This window comes from Rattus norvegicus, chromosome 5, assembly GCF_021556685.1.
Source record: "Rattus norvegicus strain SHRSP/BbbUtx chromosome 5, alternate assembly SHRSP_T2T, whole genome shotgun sequence".
Classification (NCBI taxonomy): Eukaryota; Metazoa; Chordata; class Mammalia; order Rodentia; family Muridae; genus Rattus; species Rattus norvegicus.
In genome coordinates this window covers 8,565,393-8,586,882 of record NC_141538.1, presented here as the reverse complement: position 1 = coordinate 8,586,882, position 21,490 = coordinate 8,565,393, and the positions used below count along the sequence as shown (strand labels likewise).

Below are 21,490 nucleotides of genomic sequence, written 5' to 3'. Positions count from 1 at the left end.
GCCTATTTCCCTCAATTCTTAAGTTTTTCTTCAATTCCTTTCACAAGCTGGAAGCTTACCTGGGCGGGGTCTTGCCCTGGGGTCACCAGTCCCTTTATTCCATTTAGCATTAGGCTTTTCTTCAATCTTTTTATCTCCTTGAAAGTTCCATTATACGTCCTGATGTTCCTTTCTCCTCAAACTGTACAGTTTGCAGTTCTTCCTGCCCCCTGTGCTCCTTTTCATTGTAGATCTGCATTAGAGGGACCACTAGTAGCCATGTGACACAGTCAATACTGGGCTGTCTTGAAATCTCCTCTATCAACACCATCAATCCAAAACTTCAATTTAGCCTTGGAGAAATTCTTAGGACAATGTCAGAAAGCAGCCATATTCTTTGTCAAAAATATCACAAGAATGGTCTCTAGTCTACTTACTAATTCTACCCCTCTAAAACTTCCTTTTGCTGTGCCCCTAAAATTTAAATTGCCCTCAGCATTGTCTTTTATGCTCCTACCAGGATGACCCATGAAAACCTGCTTAACGCATACAACTTCTTTCCCAGATAAGGTCCCATAGTACACAAGCAGCATGGTCAGGCCCATCACAACAATTCCCAACTTTCTGTTACCAACTTCTGCCTTTGCTGTGAAGATACACCATGACCAAGACAGCTCTTATAGGAAAAAGACAGTTCACTGGGAGATTGCTTGCAGTTTCAGAGGTTTAGTCATCATCACAGTGGAAAGTGTAGCAGCAAGGAAGGCCCTGGAGCAGTAGCTGACAGCTACATCCTGACTCATAAACAGAGAAAGAGAAAGAGGGAGAGAGAGAAAGATGCTGGGCCTAATGTGGGATTCTGAAATCTCAAATCCCAGCCCCAATGACACTTCCTCCAACAAGGCCACATTCCTAATCCTTTCAAATAGTCCTGATGACTAAGCATTCAAATATACAAGTTCATGGAGACCATTCTTATTCAAACCATCACATTTTGCTCCCAGACCATCATAGGCTTATTGCCATATCATAATGCAAAATGCCTGAAGTCAGTGTTTTCAGCTGCCAGACTATTGCCTCATGCCAGAAAGGAGAGGAAGAAGCTGGCCATCTTGGAAATTTGTCACCTTTATTCTCTAGTCATGGTCCCTCTCACTATCTGTCTAACTCCTAGTCTCTCAGGACAAATCCAGGTAGATCCTAAGGACTCTGATCAGCCTCTCTCTCTCTCTCTCTCTCTCTCTCTCTCTCTCTCTCTCTCTCTCTCTCTCTCTCTCTTTCTCTCTCTCTCTCCCCAAAAAATAAACTATACAGTAATAGAGGGAGAGACCAGACATCAACCTTTGGCCTCTATGCATGCACACGTGCATACACCACCCTCACCACATGAAGCCAGCAGAAATTAGAACCCCCCCCCCCAAAAAGAGCAATTACCAACCAATGTTAAAATTCAGCTGAACAAAACCCACTTAGATTTAGGACCTGGGTGTCAGCCTCAGTGGCTCCTTGCTCCGGTTTCTTGGTCATCTTTCTCTTCTCATAAAAGGAAACTGAGCACCTTTATCAGCCTGTTTGCCGAAGTTTGAAGGAATGTTTCAGTTTGTGATCACTCTGTGCTTTTCAGTCTAGACTGGAAATGTTTCTGCTGATATAGTGTTTTCTGGAATCTTATCCTTCTTCCTTGGAAGTCAGGATTCCCTCCACTAAGTGATTGAGTCATACAGATCATCCCACATCTGGTTTTAGCTTCTGCTGACATGGCAGAATAAGGTTTATGAGTCACATTGTTGCTGTTACCCTGAAATTTTCATATGTACCCAATATATCTTGATCGTATCTACTTCCTATTCCCTCCTTCCCCTGGCGCCCTCATGACCAGATCTCCCTTCCAACTTCATGATTTCCCTCTTTTTGCAACATACTAAGCCCAATTAGTGCAGTCAATATTCACATAGATATAGGGGCACCCACTAGAGCACGGGTAACCTACCCAGTGCTACCTTTCCTTGAACTTTCCATTCCCAACAGTAGTCTACTGCCACTAGTTCCTCGGCCAGGACTGGGACCTCAGGAGCTCCTCTTACATCCACACTGGAGTTTTTAACTGGCTTCATCTTAAACAGGTAACTATAGCTCATGTGTGTAGCGATCATGCCCAGAAGGCACCATGTCCTAGCTCCCTTTCCCGTCCTTTAGATAAGCTACATTCTTAACATCTACAAAGAGACTCCTGTGTGTGTGTATATTACAGAAGACTCGTTTTAAAAGTACTATTGTTACTATTAGATAAAAAAATGTTTAAACATGTAAAATGCACAATAACATGGCACTTTAAAGATCTCTGCTTTAGAAAAACCTATTTGATAAAATCCAGGTACTTAAAAGACAGGTCACCATGGACACAGAAAGGAAGATGTCATAATCAAAGATTATCTTGAACTTTATTCCATTTAAGTATGGAAAAGGCAAGTATATACCATTAACTACAGTACAGCATCTTTCTGTTAAATTCTTTTAACAATAAATTCAGTTTGGTTTAGGGGGGGTTAAATCTTTGAGATTATATCTTATCACTGATGAAGACATGTAATCAGAGAGGAAGGATTGGGATTGGTAAGACCCTGTCTACCCCAGCAAGTGAAAGGGGACAGCATTTAGTGACATAAAGTAAGTCAGATCTTGAAAATCAGATCACACCCTTGGCAATATTACAAGATGTCTCTGAAGGATGCTCTCTGAGAAAATAAACAGGACAGATAGGGATGCAAGTTTTGAGGTCTCAAATATCACTTGCCTAAAGGAGTAATCCTCAAACTCTTGCATCTAAGATATAATTTACTTTGAGTTTGAAATTAGCTACAAGGTTGTAAACCAGTGTTAAAGAGTAGTGTGGGTGGGAAGCAGGATTCTCATAAAGTTGGAGGCACAGCCAGGAAGCACATAAACAAGGGAGCCAGCTCTCCTTTGGAGAACATGCACTGTTGCTTCTGCAAAGACAGAAAGAAGGCTTTTCCACAAGCAATTGTAAGATGTTTAGTACAAAAGGTTATGAACCATCGCCCTGACACCCACCCAGAGTGTAATAACTGTAGCTGATACAGAAGATTTAGGAGTTTCCCAAATCTAAAACAGGGCACAAAAAATACAGTGAGAAGTTTAATACATGGCAAATTATGAAATGAAAATTTTCTTTGAAAATGTGAATCCAACACAGAAATACTTATGGCAAGACCTAATTTTACAACAGATTTTTAGAGATCAGTAAGGTGGGGGAAGACTTGGCAAAAGAAAATAATGTGGATTTTTATTTTGACTTTGAATCAAAACTGCATTCTTTACTGGGGAGCAGATGTTCAGAGGGAGCTGGGTGTAGGGCATTCAACAAAGAGGATCATTTGTTTGAATTCCGTACACAAAACCCAATCAACCAACGGCCTCCTGAGTCTCCCTTGGTGGCTACTCTCTCCCAGTGATGCGAAACAAACACAGACAGCTACCCACACCGAAGGAGAGCGAGGCCTGCCAGAGGACACAGCTCCAGATGGTTCTATAGTGTGTGGGTGGAAGCATTCCAGGCTACTGTTTTCCAGAAGATGAACATTTCAGGAAAAGGGGTGGGGAGGATCGGGGTGTTATAGCACTGTGTACTAAGTTGCTGATCTCAGAGAATCTGAAGGCTTCTTTTCATAAAATCCTTTACCAACATATTCAGTGTAAATGGGAAATTCAGCTTCTTTTCAAAGAGTCCCAGAAGAGTCTATCCATTTGCCTCCAGATGTATAGTTTAACTTCGATGCTTTCTGTTTTTTTTTTTTAAACTGGGCTGGTTTGTGGTGCAATGTGTGCATGTGCGTGCGTGTGCGTGTGTGTGTGTGCATGTGTGTGTGTGTATGCATGCATGTGTGTGTGTGTGTGAGTGTGTGTGTATGTGTGTGTGTATGCATGCATGTGCGTGCGTGCGTGTGTGTGTGTGTGTGTATGCATGCATGTGTGCGTGTGTGTGTGTGTGTGTGTGTGTATGCATGTGTGCATGGGTGTGTTCGTGTGGAGAACAAACTCTTCATGATAAGCAAGTGCTGCCACTGAGTTTCAGCCCTACCCCACACCTTGTTCTTTTTATCTTGAAACAGGGTCTTACTAGATCACTCAGATGAGACTTGAGCTCACTCTGTAGTCTGAACAGAGCTTGAACCGAGGATTTTCCTGGTTCGGCCTCCAGAGCAGCTGGGATTCCAGGTCTCTTGGAGCACGAGTAAATCTCTGGGGGGGGGGGGGGGAGAAGAGGACTTTTTCTCATTGACCTGGATGTTTCTAAGGGAGAAACTTATTAAGCTGCATACTGTACCCTTATGGCTATAAATGGATTTGCTTCGAGGATTTAAACAGCAGAGGAACATGAGAAATCCATGGATAATGTTCCTACAAGACTCCAAAGTTAGAAGGACATGCAAGCCTGCCTCGTCAGGCCCTGAAGGTCCTAAGAATTTGGCCTTGACCTTTCCGTCTTCATTCTCAATTCATGCATTCTTCGTGAGCTCCGGTTGCGCTGGGCTTGTGTTCATCCCTTGAACTTCCGTCTCTTCTCACCTCAGGGCTGGAACTTGTCCTGACCACACACTGTCCCTCAGAACCCAAGATGGCTTCCATTCTGTATCTGGCAGTGTCATCTCTATGGAGAGGTTTCTCTTGCCTCAACACAAGTGCCTTTCCATTACATCATCATCTCTTTGTCTTTGTGCCCCTCTCTTTACACTCTGCTCAGTTCTCCACTTATTGTGTGTCTTCTCCGATTTTATTGTTTTGATTTGTTTTGTTTTGTGCTTTAAAGACAGGATTTCTCTGTGTAGCACTGGCTGTCCTGGAACTCTCTCTATAGACCAAGCTGACCTTGAGTCTGTCTGCCTCTGCTACCTTGGGATGAAAGGCATGTACTACCACTGCCCAGTTAAGTGCTCATGTTTTGGTTTCTTAAGAGTTTAACCCAATTTAGCACTAGACATTTGGTAATTAAAATACAAAATGCATAAATAAAACTATATTTGGGCTATAAAGGTTAATACGTACTGTTATTATCTTATTAATTGAACGCATGCTTACAGAGACTCTTTAGTCAGTAAAATTCTATAATAGATTAAGACTTACCAGAGAAGGTGACTTTCCATGTAGACAGAAGGTAAAGAGGTGGGTTTATATGAGGTACCACAAGCTGGAAAAAACCCCACATTCTTTTTACCTGATTTAGGTTTGACAATTTCTCTTCCCAGTGGCTTAAACTCCTCACAGATCCCATGGTAGCCCATGGCATCCCATGGCATCCCTATGTGCTGTGACTGCTTTTTGGCCAGAATGTGTACAGATCTGTGTATGGATTCATTGGTCCCTTGAAGAGATGATTAGAGCCCAGACTAAGGAAGCAACATTGAGAGTCAAGAGAAAGGGTGGATCTGTTTACTGCAGGAGAAGAACCACGTCCCCTCCTCTTGAAAATAGCACAAAAGTTACACTCATGGGGTCTTGGGACCAGCCAGCCTGAGTTCAAGTTCTGGCTCATGAACCTTTGAGCAACTTGCTCAGTTGCTGTCTTCAAGTTTCCATACCTGTAAAATGACTACTGTATTAGCTTCTCCCGGGAACACTTGAACAAATGTCTACTCCGAGAGGGTATCAGTGGCTGATCAAAACAGTTCAAGCCAAGCCTAGCTGGGTAAGAGGTTAGTTAAAGAATTGTAGGTGACTGCAAACAGCTGGATCACAGAAAGTCTCGCCCCATCATAGATAACGGCTTCTCCACAACTGTGTATGTGGTATTGCATGTGTGCTTCCTCAAGCTGTGGCACCGAGTTCTAGGTACCCAGCCATGGTATGTGTGCTGGGGACAAGCTGTGCTTCTGTGTCCTCAGTTTCCTCTTTCAGGGTGTCCAGGCACCACTGCACATCAGACTGGAAGGATGCAGCAGAGTCTAGAACAGCCTGGGCCTGCAGGATTGGAGTCTGACTGGGAGTGATTGTGGGGGTTGGGCACTTCTCCAAGGATTTTAGTGTTACAATTCTTTTAGACGATACTCAATGAAACAGCTCTTTTAGAAGATCTTCAGTGAAACAGCTGGTGGTCATACACTTTACTCATGTGGCGAAGGGCTATTTATAGGAGTGGCAGGGAGTTTTCAGGGTGAATGTAAAATTGTTCCCTGGGGATTAGTATGCTGGGAATGCCTTATTTGCAGGGAGGCAATGGGTTCTAGGAGTCCCAGGTACTTGCTGGGTTTTATGGGAAAGAGGAAGTTGAACTCGTAAGCTTGCCAAGGACTGGGTGACCTTCCTTAGGTAGAGGGTGGAGGTTGTGCTCCCCAGATAAAGTCAGAGAAGTGGAATCCCTGCTGGAAAAGGGAGTCCTCCATTTTCTGCCAAGCTCAGAGAAGCTGTCTGGACATGGAAGACTGCAACATTAAGTGGCAGAGCTTCCCAACATATATGTGTATGTGATGAGTATGTGTACATGTATGTATATATACATATAATATATATTTTTTCAGTTAATTTTCCATCTCTTATATATGTTAGCACCTCACAATATCACCAGTGGTTGGGACAGACTTATCTATAGCTGACAGGGAGGTAGAGTAAAGAGTAACTAACATCATGAATGAAATTCCTTTTTATTATTTCAGTACTTTTATTTTATGCTTATGAACATTTGCATACATGAATACATGTGTACCATGTGCATGCCTGGTGCCAGTGGAGGCCTAAGGAATCAGACCCTCCCACACCCCCAGAACTGTAGTTTGACAGTTGTAAGCATGTGAGTACTTGGAACTGAACCCAGGTCCTCTGTAAGAGTATCTAGAACTCTAAACTTCAGAGGTCACTTCTCCAGCCCCAGTTAAAGTCCTTTTATGAGGAACATCAACAGGCTCTATCTTGTTGGAGGTCTTTTGAAGTTAATCACAGCTGTTCTGATTAAGATTCCTATGGTCGTCATGCTTGAAGCTCCACTCAGTGCGGTTAACACTCATTTTCACACCAGTGAGTTTAAGTACACCCTAAGAACTTAAACTAGTGTCTAGCAAGCGCAAGTAGTCATCATCCTTGAAGTCTTAGGAAGTCACCTTGCACGTCTGTTTTGCGCTGACATTTTTCAAACCTAGGGGGCTTGCTGTTTGTTACGCATACAACGTCCTGACTTTGTCTTTTTCTCTGTGGTGACCTTCTGCATCCAGAGTCCAACCTCCTCTGCACCGTGAGTGTCCCCCAGAAGTGTCCTCAACCCGAATCAGCCTGCAGCACTCAGCTCTGCACAGTGCGGCTCCCACAAAGCTCACTTTCGTTCCACCGTTTGTTTCCTTAACTTCAAAACCCTTTTTGTCTCTTTTCCCTTCTTTTTTCTTTCATTTGTGGAGTTCTCTCCTTGCCTCCCTGATCTGCACTTCTTTTTGATCATGGAGTTCAATCTGATAGACCAGCACTGTCAAGGCCCCACAATGTCACTTCTAACTCCCTAGTTGTTCACAGTACTGTGTTCTTTTCAACAAAGTGCTGATTGTAAAATCTGGTGACCATATTGTCCTGAGAATCTCCCTATTTGGATACTCTTGTTTCTCTGCTCTTGAAATGTCTAACTTCATTAGAACCTGTGATAGATCATCCTCATTGTCAACTTGACTGGACTTAGAAACACCTTGGTATGCACCTCTGAGTGTGCCTGTGAGGGTGCGTCTGGTTTAACTTAGGAGGGAAGACTCAGACTAAATGTGGAAGACACCAGCCTATGGGCTGAGGACCTCAAGAATTCATCTCTCTTGGCTTAACTCTGGATGCAAATAGCCAACTTCCTCACACTCTGACCACCATGCCTTCCCACTAGGATGGGCTGTGGGACCCGAGAGAGCAGCCCCTCTGTCTTGAGTGGCTTCTATCAGGCATCTTGTCACAGTAAGCTGAGAAGCATCCATGACAGTGCTTTCTCTAGGAGGTTCCTCCTAACCTCCTCACCATCATGAACCTGTCTCTCTCAGGAGACTCCTTTTATTCTGACAGTAATCTAGATGTTGGCATTTCTAAGGTCCCTTCCTCAATTCACTGCTTCTCTGTACACTTCCTCAGAGCAGTAGTGGCTGGTATTTTATTCATCCTTGTGGTTGTAAGCCCCACTCGCATGCCCTCCAATGTATACCTTTCTCCTTGAGCTTCAGATCGGTACACGTCTGAAGGGCACCTCTGAAGGACACCTCTGAAGGGCTCTTCTAATATTTCTGGTCTTTGTTTGCTCTTCACACACTAGTCTGTGTTCCCCCTTCTCCTGCTCCTCTTGGACCTCTAGGAGTCCTAGATTGTGAGTCCTGATTATTTTCTTGCCTCAGTCTTGGACCTCACAGGTTCACTCTCTTCTTACTGCCTGGCATCTAACTTCTTTAACATGACCCTAGATTTTCCAGCTGGTAAATCCCTGCCCTCCTCTGTGTCAGACTTCACCCTCCAATGGCTTTGTTCTGCTTGCTCTCCCTGACCTGGAAAGCCTTGAGCATCCCTCTTGCCCACACCCACTTCACCAGTTGAAATTGAAGCTTCACTTCCACAGAAGACCACCCTTGCATTCTGTCTTTGTTCCCACTGGGGTTCTGAATCACTGCACTTACCCCGTTCGAATTTTCTGGTTGCCTATTGTCCTTGCCCTCTCTACCATCATCATCTTCAGGGTTATGTCTGAATTAGCTTTTAGTCTCTAGCATCCACTCAGTCATATGATAAAACGGGTAGGCAAGAAATAGTGCTTGTTAAAAAGGAAATGAAGAAGAAAGGAACAAAAGGGGGAAGTAGGAAAACAAGGGAGAAAGGAAGAATCTTTGTGGCAGAAGATATAATGTTCAAATACAGTAGTCTGACTACATAAAATGTAAAGAAAACAAACACTTTGGTTTAAAATGAAAAGGAATTGTAAGTCAGAATTCATCTGCTGTCTTTCTTATACTTTTATTTCTGCTTTTTTGGTTTGTCAGAACAGGTTTTCTCACAGAGATCCACGTGCTTCTGCCTCCCTGTGTCGGGATTAAAGGCCTGTATCACCACTGCCCAACTTTGATTTGCTATCTTGGGAGAAAAATCTTATAGCAGGTACTAATCTTCAATAGAGAGATGGATGGGAAATGGGTTTTATTTGCAATACTCTCTGCAACACAAAAACACTGACTTCTCCAGAGAGAAAAGTGCCCTGTGTACACTTGAGTCCTCTGGGACAGGCCTCTTGCTGTGATTTCTACAGGGATTGGACGACAGATACACATTCCTGGGGAGACTCTGTAGGATGGCCCTAAAAGACAAACACGTTTCCTGGCATGTAACTTTCCTCTCGCAGCACGAAGCACAGTGCTTGCTTATGTAATCTGTAGACTACAATTTGTTTTAGGCACAAGAATCTGTTTGCCTTAATTATAAATTAGCTGTTAATCTGACCCATCATTCTGTAAATTGTGGGGAGGTTTTCATTAGAGGAAATTATTAAAGTTCCTGAGTCTAGTTTTTTTAATGTCAATTGTGCAATACATAATAAGAGTACAATCCTGTAGCTGACTCATATCCAAGCATGATGAGCCTCATTGCTCTGAAGAACATCTTTTTACAACCACATCAGCAGGTTTCTAAGAAGCTCTGCTGAGGACGAGCCCCTCAGAGCTACTGCAGCCCAGCCTCTATAGAACTGCTGAGGATGGGCCTCTATACAACTGCAAAGAAGAAGCCCTATAGTGCTTTGAGTATGAACCCCTATGGTCTACATAAAGAAAGATGTTTCTTTTAAAACCTTAGGGATTTTACTTTTTAAAAATCATTCTAAGTGAAAAATTAATGTCTTTTATTTTAGACTTTCCTGTAGGTGGGTCATACAAAGGTAAATAGTAATTTAACATTTTCTGACTAAGGAGGAGAGACAAGGCAAGTGAGTAGGTCAGTACCTGCTGAGGGCTTTGATTGGCATGCTTTGGGGAGGACACAGCAGCAGTCTGGGAGCCAAGATGTTCTAAGGTGCATATTGGAGACGGAGAATCTCACCAAGAACAACCAGGCAGGAAAGGCATCTGTAGTCGAAGGTAGCCAATGTGAATAGGTGTAAGCATACCCAACAAACTAGGAGGAGACTTAAGTAGGAGGAGCTGAGGTTTCTCGGGGTGGTAGGGAGAGAGAAGATCACTAAGAAACATCCTGTTATACTAGGAACTTTTCAAGTGTTCAAAAGCAGGACCCCTGAAGGCATTTCACTTTCAAACCACTCCCACTAGACCCTTTGAGATTATCATTATCTATATTTCTTTATATCTATATTCTTCACATCTATATATCTTCATATTGAACCCATAGCCTTGTGCCCCATCTTAGATTTCCTTTCAGTGACTACATAGAGTATAAAATGTTAACACAGTCACAATTGGAAGACAATTACTATAGCATGTGGCCTTCTATTCCATAGATAAATCCCTGAAATTAAATGGGTATCGTTGAAGAAGACATCCGTAGAATAATGTGGAAGACAGACTGAAGGCATGGTATGATGGTAGCAGAATTAAAGGGACTCGGTGACTGAGTCTCCTGAGGGGGATGGAGTAGCAAGTGTAACTCCAGGGATGAGCAGATGGTGGTACCAGCCAGGGGACTAGGAACAGAGGAAGAGACGTCTCATCCTCATCATCATGGGCTCAGCTTTGGACCTACAGGGTTTGTGATAGCCGTAGAGTATCCAGGTGAAAGAAGATAAATACTCCTGTGTTATTCCAGGATGGTCTTCCCCACTGAGCCATCCCAAACCGACCCAATACCTGCTCTTAAAACTCTAGGAGGATGAGAGAGAGGGTAGACAATACAGAGGGAGAAGTCCCTAGTCCGTGATTGCATGAGCCCAGAGAATAGGGAGCCTTTAGAAAAGTGAGTTTCGTGTAAAGATGCTATTGCTGCTGCTAGCAAGTGTTCACAAGTTGTATCAGCCCCATTTCCACAGGAGGCGTGAACAGCTGGAAGCCAAGAAAGCATTGAAGCCTTGAGAGTTAGCGTGCCGTGTGCTTTTGCATGAACGCCATTCAGGGAGTTTCCCTGTAGAGTGTCATTATGGCGATGTGTGTTTCATACTTGGAGAAGCGGTATAATACTAGGCGTGTTCGGCCAAACGGAAGAAGGTTAGTCGCTGAATCTCATGACTTCTGAGGAACAAGAGAACTTAGCTTTACTCATCTTTTTATTTTCTTTCTCCCCTCTACCATTCCCAAGTCAGAGCAAAGGTGGGATAAGGAAACACTGAAAACAAACACTGATGTGTTCCCTGGATTGTACTATTTTAAAAGTACGTGACCGCATGTCACAAGCTTCTCACCTAATGTTTTGGCATAATGTATTAGTTATTTTCTCGGTGCTGTGACAAAACACATGATGGCAAAAGCCACTGAAGGGAGAAAGGTTTGTGGTGGATCATGGAAGGTGCATTGAGTCCTGACAGGGAAGGCGTAACAATGGGAGGGGGTTGGACAATGGGAGGGGGTTGGACAATGGGAGGGGGTTGGACAATGGGAGGGGGTTGGACAATGGGAGGGGGGTTGGACAATGGGAGGGGGTTGGACAATGGGAGGGGGGTTGGACAATGGGAGGGGGTTGGACAATGGGAGGGGGGTTGGACAATGGGAGGGGGGTTGGACAATGGGAGGGGGGTTGGACAATGGGAGGGGGGTTGGACAATGGGAGGGGGGTTGGACAATGGGAGGGGGTTGGACAATGGGAGGGGGTTGGACAATGGGAGGGGGGTTGGACAATGGGAGGGGGTTGGACAATGGGAGGGGGTTGGACAATGGGAGGGGGTTGGACAATGGGAGGGGGTTGGACAATGGGAGGGGGGTTGGACAATGGGAGGGGGTTGGACAATGGGAGGGGGGTTGGACAATGGGAGGGGGGTTGGACAATGGGAGGGGGGTTGGACAATGGGAGGGGGTTGGACAATGGGAGGGGGGTTGGACAATGGGAGGGGGGTTGGACAATGGGAGGGGGGTTGGCTGTGGCACCAGGAATGTAAGGTTATGTCTGTAGTCAGGGAGTGGAAAAACATGAACATTGGTGGTTGGCTCATTTCCTTCTTTCTCCTTTAGTCTAAGGACAATGTCTTTTGAAAGAAGCCCTGGATCCTTTTCCTAGTACCCCTAGTACACAATGGTCTCCCCTCCCTCGATTCTTCCCTGTAATCCTTTCCTCAAAACAGTGCACATGGATACACCAGCTAATAAATGAGTCATTTCAGCCTGGGTTTCCAAACCGCCTTCTCTATGAACGGACATCCTTCCAGGACTTGTGTGTACAGGAAAATGAGAAACAGCGGCTCAAAGCGTGGACTGGCGTCCGTCCTCCTGCTCCTTGATGGATTCGTGTACTTGCATGAATACATGAACAGGATCTGCTGCAGACCCCTATGTGCAGGATTAAGCTTTATCCCCAGCCCTCGGTAGCCTGTGCACCAAATCATGACTGACCTGCAAATGCAGGGTGATGGGCCATTTTATTGCCTCTCTCTTTGCACGCTCCACAAGTTTCATAGAGGAATGGACTTACAAGAACCAAATATTTCTTACCAGGTTTTTTGCATAAGGGCTAGATCCAATGCCTCCTTAAGAAAGAAGTGCTGGCCTCTCACTTAGGGCCATACCATCTTCCAGCCCCTGGGATCTTCCATATCTGAAATGTTGGTCCCATGTTTTCAGAACAACTTCGTAAGCCCTTTGAGCTGATTTCAACTGTTCTCCCACTTGTGGGTGGGTGGGAGGGAAGCTTTCACAGACTGCCACCAATTCTTTCCAACTGCTAATAACTGGGGGATGTTCACATACAGTCGATTCTGCTGAAGTCACGAGGTCACCCCATGATTTTTTTATTTTTTCCTTATAAGGAAATCTCTAAAACTTTCTTCTGTCAGGGAACCAAAAATAGTGACAAGGAGAAAGGGCTGCCAACCATGCCCCCAACACTCACACACTCTACTTCATTTATAGTAAAACCTTACATCTCAGAGAGCAGTTCTGCACACGCCTCTCCCTAGACACTGTTTATTTCACATGGTGATTCATGCTGCATTTACTGCATGGCTCTAGGGAGACCTTCTTTCTAAATATACCAGAGACTAGTGGTCTTTTATCTCAATCTCACTCCTACTCACCTCTTTCTGACTCTGCCAAGTTTCACAGGATGTTCATCATCTCTGAGAAAAGCAGCAGGGGCAGATACCAAGGGTCCCGAGTGCAGAAGGCAAGAGTTCAAGTGCTAAACACATGCTGCCTTGGAGCCTTGGGGAAATCACCTACTCTCTGCCCATCTCTGTGTCCATCTAGAACACTCAGGCACGGGTACCTGTGTTTTCCCTTCCCTACTCACCAAGCTGCTGAGGTCAAGTTCAATACCAATGTAGATGATGTCAAAAACTCTAGCTAAAAGTAAATGACAAGGTGTGGTGGTTCTGACCAGAAATCTAGAGACACATGTCTCTAGACTAGAGGTGAGAGGATTGTGAGTTCAAGCACCCTTTGCCATCCAAAATAAGCAAGCTTCACTTGTGCTTTAATCATTTCCCATTTGCATGTGGAGCTCACAATATAAAAGCTTTAAAAATTGAACACGAGGAAATACAATTTACATGGTATTTATAAATAATTGATCATGCCATATTTAAATGTTGCTACTTAAGTTAATGAAAAGGTAAAGCAAATTACTACCTGATTTAAAATGTAAAATACTTTTTAATATTTTATAAACACATATATTTAGTATATAGTACGCTTTTTTGACTTGAATATCAGATACAGCCATGCCTTAACTACTTTTATTTTGCTTTGATTTGTTTTGTTTGTTCAGACAAGCTCTCTCTATTTTGTAGCAATGGCTGTCCTGGAACTTACTCTGTAGAGCAGACTGTCCTCAAACTCAGATCCACCTGCCTCTGCCTCCTGAGTACTGAGATTAAAGGCACGTGCCACTATGCCCTCCTCCCTGCTCTAACTGCTTGTAATTCAGCATCTGAAATTTCAGGAGACAGCTTTCTTCTAGGGGTGACATTTTTGCATCTTTCACTCACATTACTGTTTCTTTGGTTTCTGAAGTTTATTGAAGATAGCTAAGAGGTGCAGTCAAAGTCAGGGCAGAGGCTGTTGTTTTTGCAAGAAACGGATCCTCTCCTCTTTCCTGCGGATTGACTTAGACTGCACACCAATTTTCAGCTATAGGACGGACACTTCCTGTCTTCGCTTGGAGCTAGTTGTAATTGTCCTTGTTCTAGGCATATAGGACTAAGTCATCATCCTTAGTGATGATGGAGTTAACATATGAATGTTGAACCACTAGGTATGGATGTTATATGTGTGAAAAAATTAAACCATTGTATTATTTACCCCATTAGATACAGTAAGAGAAGAATCTCCACTATTCGCAATTAAGCTAATTTTGCTTGCAAATTATCCATGATCTATGAATTTTAAAGGCAAGTCTGAATCTTCAACCTAAGAAAAGATGTGATGTATGCTGTGGTTTGAATCCGGTGTGTCCATCAGAGACTGGTGTTGAAAACTCGGTCTCAATGGTGTTACTGAGAGATCAGTCCACCAAGAATTCACAGTTGGAGAACTTTTAGGCTTAGGGATGAGCTGAAAGCAGCATGTTGCTGCCCCGCAGCTTCTCCCTTGGGGTAGCCAGGCCTGAGGCTGGACTGAAGGAAGGGAAGCTTAGCTAGGAATGGGTGAGTGAGCAGAGGATCTTAGCTGGCAATGTGTGCCCAGGCAAAGAACATACAGCATAGGGGAACAGCTTCAGAGAACTGGTTCTGTGTAGGGGGTGGGTATTTATGCCTCTGGGAAGGTAGCCAGGGTCTCTGGGGCAAGGTTTCTATGGTCATGCACCACTGACCAGGGTAGGGCTATGCTTCATCTGAATACTCAGGGCTGTAGAGTGGAGGTGGGGGGAGGGGGAGGGGAGGGCCTTATAAGGTCAAACAATGAGTGAAACCTGATAACTGTCAGGGTAAATAAGTTTTTACCTTACTAGGATTGATGGTGGCAGAGGGGAAGCAAGCCAATGCCTGCGTCTTCAAATTTAAGGCATCTGGGGGTTGACTCCCTTAACCCTCCCTCTGTATAACCCTGGGTCATTACAGTCCCAGGTCACTCCTGCACAGTGCCTTCCTCTTGCTTCTTTCTGACTACAGATAAGGGCAGCTCTCCTTGGCACACCCTTCCACCACAGTGTTCCTGCTTTGTCACAAACTTAAAAGAAATTGAGCCAGCTGACCTGTAAGCCAAAATAAAGCCTGCCCACCCCCCCCAAGTTGTTCCCTCTGACCTGTTGTCAAAGCAACAGAAAGCTGACCGACACATTGTCTCACATACATGCAAATGACAGATGATTTTGAGATACCTTGCTATGACCCCTGAAGTCAAGTGGAGCATCTCAGTGTCAGGTCACTTGCAAAAGCTGTTCTGATGGAGTCCTTCTTCACACGTCTTCTGAGGATCCAGGAGGAAACACAGGAAGGGTAGAGGGGCAGGCAGAGTTCCACCAGCCATAATTTTATGTACAAGGAGGAAATTTAATTTAAGTCTGTTTGTAGCTGCATTTGGGTGCTGTTGGGATACTTAGATACTCCAGCTGTGTGGCCCAGACAGTGCCTTTTGCATGGATACAAGAAACAGTCCTTTTAAAAAGATGGGGTTGGATCACCTCCTCCCCGAGATCATGGGATGCTGCACCCTGCTCTTCAGTCCTTCAGTAGCCAGTCTTTAAGAAACTGCTGCTCTACATCAGACTACACAGAAAGCCACGGGGAGTCATATCTGTAGGTTTTCTTTCCGTCTAAGGTCAGTGATTCAGAGGCTGGTCCAGAAAGGCCATGCTCACCACCACAACCTCAGGGAAGAAGGTTCTCTGTACTAAGCTCCTACATACTATGCTCTTGCCCAGTGGGTCAAGCACTTAGCAAATTGTGTTTTCTGTTGTGATGTGACCAACTTGACCTCAGAGATATACAGTTGGTGCTTAATACATACCCTGAGAGTATCGTGTTCATTTAGCACTCGATTTCTAAGTCAACTCATTAGACATTGCCTGGGTGCTTGCGGGCTTCCCAATGTATTACGGTAAGCACTGTGAGACCTACAGGCCAGCCCCAGGAAATGCAGTCGTTACAGTTCCACATTTCTTCTGCTAGAAAAGAGCTTGGAGAAAGTGCTAGAGAAAAGGCAAACGCTGTATTCTTGGAAAGCTAAGCCAGACTTCTTTCTGGGATGCAGTTGGATTGTACCTGCTCTACTGGGAAGGCAAGGTCATGTGGGTAGGGGACATCTTACCACATGGTATAACGATGACCTAGGAGCATTTGCCAAGCAGTAGGGCAGTTAATATCTCTTGTCACAGAGATGTCACTTTCCCAATAGTGAAGCCACAGGCATGTCCAGAACCTGCAGATCTGGTTCCTGATCCGGCCCTCTCCATGCCTTTCTCACTGTCTCTCTAGTAAACTGGTGCCCACCTTAGCTGCCCTGGAAGACACTGGTGCTAGTGGCCTTAGTTAAAATGAGTCAACACGGTTTATCTAATTTCTTGTATTTTTCCCCCTTTCAGTTTTTATAATTTTTACTTGTGAGGTCAAAGTTCTCTGTAATTCCCCTCCTAAGAATCTTCCCTAAGGAAATAATCAGAGAGGCTGATGTAGATTTGTGTACAAAAACCTACACTGCAGAGCTCTTGGCGATGACCCGAAACTGGAAACAACTTCACCTTCTAACAACACAAACCAGTGGGAGTTTCCAATAGCATTCTCCATATTTTATGATGCTTTAAAAATGCTTACAATTAATCTCATTAGGAAAAAAGACAAAGTAAAGTTTCATGATTCAAATTTTGTGCTTATTTTTTTTATGTACTTGTAGAAAAAAACTCTGCAAGATGGTTATAGCAACCATCTTTGTTTTATTTTTTTTATTTTCTGCATTTCCCATAGTATGACTTTATAATCATAAAAAGCAATTAAAATGTTTAATTTATACATATATGAAAATACCACAATGAAATCCATTATTTATGCAATTAACATATGCTAATAAAACACAAAGCCTGGTTTATTCTTATAAAACTTATTTATAAAGAAATATTGTGGCCTGGAGAGATGGCTCAGCAGTTAAGAGCACTGACTGCTCTTCCAGAGGTCCTGAGTTCAAGTCCCAGCAACCACATGGTGGCTCCCAACCATCTGTAATGAGATCTGATGCCCTCTTCTAGTGTGTCTGAGGACAGCTACAGTGTACTCAACATACATAAAATAAATATTTAAAAATGATTCTAAATTTAAAAAATATTGTTTAATAAACCAGACATGGTAGTGCCTGTCTATAATCTCTGTACTTTGGATACTGAGTGGGTAGAGTTGTAAGTTCGAGGCCAGCTGAGCCTGCACTACATGGTGAGACCTTGTCTGATAAAGCAGAACTTAAAATTTAATAAAGTCCAATGGTCTTTCAAAGGGCAATAGTCACAGATACTGGATCCCTGTCTTACTCAGGACTCTCCTTAGAAGCAGAACTAACAAGCTGTGTCTGAGGTGGAAGGGTAAGATGAGCTATCCTTCCCTTTTTACCAACCATGCTTTCCCAGGGAGGAAGGTAAGCAGTTCTGGATGGCTCAGACTAAAGATGGAAAGGCAGAGGCAGAGGCAGCAAGGAGTATGTGTGCACACAATGAAGCAACACCCCCAAAATCCCATCCTCCCTTGAAAACGTTAAGTCAAAAGTGGACGTGATATGGAGTCCTAGCCTAGCAAGCACCAGAGTTTAGCCTAGCCTACACCACGCAGGCCCAGAACATTTTCATTAGCTGAAGTTAGGCAAAGCCACCTAAACCAAACCCCACTTCATAGGAGGTATTGACTCTCTCAGATAAGTTACTGACACTGAATGTAAGAATAATGGCCTTATAAGTATGATTTCTCATACTTATAAATATAAAAACCTCTAAGGCAAACCATTTGAAGTCAAGGGCTGTGACCTTAGAGAAGACTTGTCTAGCAATAAGCAGAGAAGCCAGAGTCAAAAGATACCTGAGCACATCAAGCCCCTATCAAAAGCCACCAGGCGAGGGAAGCAGCCATCCTTCCAGGGAAGAGTGGGCCGGGTAAGTGAGCCTATCCCTTTCTAAACAGCAGAAGGTGAGGATGCATTGTAGACTGTGGGTATTAGCTTTGGAGAGTCAGTGAGAAGCCTGGTAGCTAGTGGGCCCCCAAAAAATCAACGGCCAGAAAAGCAACTGGCATTGTCTGATGAGACAATAATAACCCATGTTCATGACATACTTACTGTGTGCCAGGCACTACTCCAAGATTTTTGCATAAATAATCTCATTCAATCCCCTCAGTGTTGCTGCAAATTGACTACAGAAATTGTCCCTATCTTACTACTGAGGAATCTGAGGCCAGAGGGAGGTTATGACTCAACTAGCCCAGATCTTACAATCTGAAGACGTACTTAATACTCATCAAAACACATTTACCCTCACAGGTGTACAAGCGGGTGCCAAGTCACATAAGTGTTCTCTTCTTTTCAGAAAGGCATCCAAACTTGCTTTCCTTTCCTGATCCCAAGTTGAAGCAATATTTCAACCTTTGTTCCTTTTCCGTCTTACTCAAATCATCCCAGTTATACCTCTAACTTGGCCTGATGCGTCCTTCCGAAAGCTCCCTGATGTGAGAGCTTGAGGCTCAGATACCACTTACAGAGTACTTATTAAATGGCATCTCTGGGGCACCCGGGAGTCACGAAGAGAAGCAGAGGAGCCCTGAATCAGGATCCAGGACCCACGAACTCCACCGCCAACCAACAAGAGAGCTTCCTGGGCAGAGTTCTTACCGCTAACTGCCATGACTGCATGCCATTAACACGCGTGCTCCAGTGGCTGCGTACCATGAGAGTGAGCTGGACTATCTCCTTGCCGTGCTTTCCCGTCATTCCTATTGGGTATACTTTCTCAGGAAGAAGGTCGACAAGTCCAGATGGCTGCTCAGACTGAAAAACAGCAGAATCTCAGCGATTGGGATCTCATGCTCGAGAGAGAGCCCCTTCTGGACTATCTCATGCATCCTTTCATCCTCAACCAGTGCACACTGGGCCTAGGCACGGGGTTTTCCCAGCTGCCTAAGTGCTGAACTGAGAGGTAAGTGACTGGGGCCCCTTCCAGGACTATAGCTCGTCCAGGAGCCGGAATATCTGGGCAATGCAGAGCAGCCTGTGAGGTGTGGAGGAGCCACAGGGAGCTCTCACAACAAAGAATAGCAACTCTGTCACCCGTGACCCTGTGAAGACAGCACACAGAGAGCATATTTAATACACCTCTGAGAGCTTCAGTGCCATCTACATAAAAAGAATGTCCTGCACGGCGATGCAAGGTGATAAAAACTTCTGTGTTGAAGAAAGAGCTTTAAACAATTAACACTCAAGAGCTCAGTTGAGCAATGAATGGGTCATGAATTGAGAAACGTCTAAGATACCAGCCCGGCTCTCCAGGCAGACAGTATTTACAGACTGAGTAAATAGGAAGATCATATTCCTGAGCACCCTGATTTATTACAAACAGGTATTTGCCTTATTTGAACTTGGTCTGATCAGGAGTCTGCTGCAATTGGCTATGACAAAGCCATTGTTAAAGACAAAATGACTTTCTTACACTCTGAGAGGGAATTCAAGGTACAGAAATAAATTCTAATCAAAAACAAAAGCTAATTCTTTGAAAGTGAGTTTTTCCCCTGGGTTGACAAAGATAATGTGCCTCATGAATACACCATAGCAATGATGAAAATAGTCATCATATCCATCAGCCCCAGACTGCTGATATCACGGGCCACGTTACTAGCCCAGCTAGAAGTGGCTGGGATGCCCTTGGGTGAATGCTTTTGGCATTCTTGTTACAGAAGTTCTCAGAAGAGACACCCCAAGCCCACTGAGTGGAAGCACAATGGAGAACCAAATTTACATTCTCAGCAGGAAAACAGAAACCGAAACCCAGAGATGACATCAAAAGATGTTAGCGCCCGGGTGTTACCCTCCCCCACCATGGCCAAACAGAAAGGCCAGGTGTTCCTTCAAAAAGAACAAAGGCTTTCACTTGCATCAGCAAGGCTCAGCAGGGGGCAAACCCTGAGGGGCCCCGGAGGGTCCAACACAGCACCACGTTGCTAGCCCAACTAGAAGTGGCTGGGATGCCCTTGGAAGAGACCAAGAGTTTACTAAGACCGTGGAGCTTCTACGAAAGCAGGAGAAACAGGAAGGACAGCAGTCCATTATCCAGATGTCTCCTGTACATGATTCTTCATGGGGACACATTCTTCTCTTCCCCCATGTCTAACAAAGGAGCAGCACCAGTGGTGACCTCAGACCTCAGGTAGCACTGTAGATGTGGCAGCATCTGAGTCTATAGGCTTGGGTTATAGCACAGCTCCAGAAATAGTAGTTTCAGGGAGACAGGAGGAAGAAGGCCCCGCCTCTCCGTGGCGGGCATATGCACAGTGACTTCACACAGCTGAAACAAGTGCCTGAGCCCATGTTCTCATCCTTAGACAGCCATTCAGCACGTCCCAGAGTCTGTCTCCGGAGGAAGACGAGTGTGTGTATAAGAACAGAGACCACTGCCCTGCAGTCATAGTGGATCTTGCTGCGCTGAAGCTGGGCGAGACTGTACATTACTTTTCTCCCTAAGCAGCTTCAGGCCCTAAGACAGTTAGACAGCAGTGATGAAGCTCACATGTAATGGTGAGCTCGATCCCTTCATAGTCTATCGTAAGGCAGTAGGGTCTGGCCATCGATTTCTAGCGGATACCTGAAAACAATGCTGCTAGCCTATGACAACCTACCGTCCTGAAGAGCCATTACTTCTAATTGACATAATGCGGAGCAGAAGATGGACCAACTGGGGGAGCTGATTCGGAGCCAGAGTGAGGTCAAAACGTCCTCTCCTGTAAGGATAGGTCCAGCAAGCACCGGGAATTCCTCTTTATGCAAATGAAGCATCCCCAGCCACTCAGCCCCAGCCAATGACAAACACTCACCCTGAAAACCCCTACCCAGTCTCCAAGGTTTATATCACCCTACTCCCCACCCCAATGAAGAGAACTGTTTTACTGAAAACCGCCTTCAGAGAAGGCCATTTCTCCCACATTCCCTATCCCACTCACCCGCCGCTGCTAAGCTTCAACCCATCCAGTCCAGAATACCCGCGGGGAGAAGCAGACTAGGAGTAGCAGTATAATCAAAAGGAAATTATCCCAAAGTATCCCAAATGCTGTCATAATTTTTAACGTTCTGAAGGAATTTTCTGTGAATGTCACTGATATTCATCTGTCCACAGGGTATTCCTAGCTTGACAACATGGGCATACATTTCTGGCTGCTTTTTTTCCCCTTGTGTTTTGTTATTTTGATATTTTTGATGTTTTATTTGTCTGTTTAGGGTTTTTTGTTTTGTTTTGTTTT

At 44.5% G+C, this 21,490-nt stretch overlaps 1 long non-coding RNA gene across 1 annotated transcript in view; it reads right to left on the bottom strand.

Annotated features, from left to right (window-relative positions):
- The window catches only part of LOC134486912 (uncharacterized), a 68,747-nt gene extending 47,765 nt beyond the window's left edge, over positions 1-20,982 (bottom strand). Inside the window, exons 1-2 of the long non-coding RNA XR_015620598.1 lie at positions 20,873-20,982; positions 18,876-19,031 (exon numbers count right to left, since the gene is read on the bottom strand). This is a non-coding gene — a long non-coding RNA (uncharacterized LOC134486912). The remainder of the gene's footprint in view (positions 1-18,875; positions 19,032-20,872) is intronic.
- Positions 20,983-21,490: the final 508 nt, after the last annotated feature.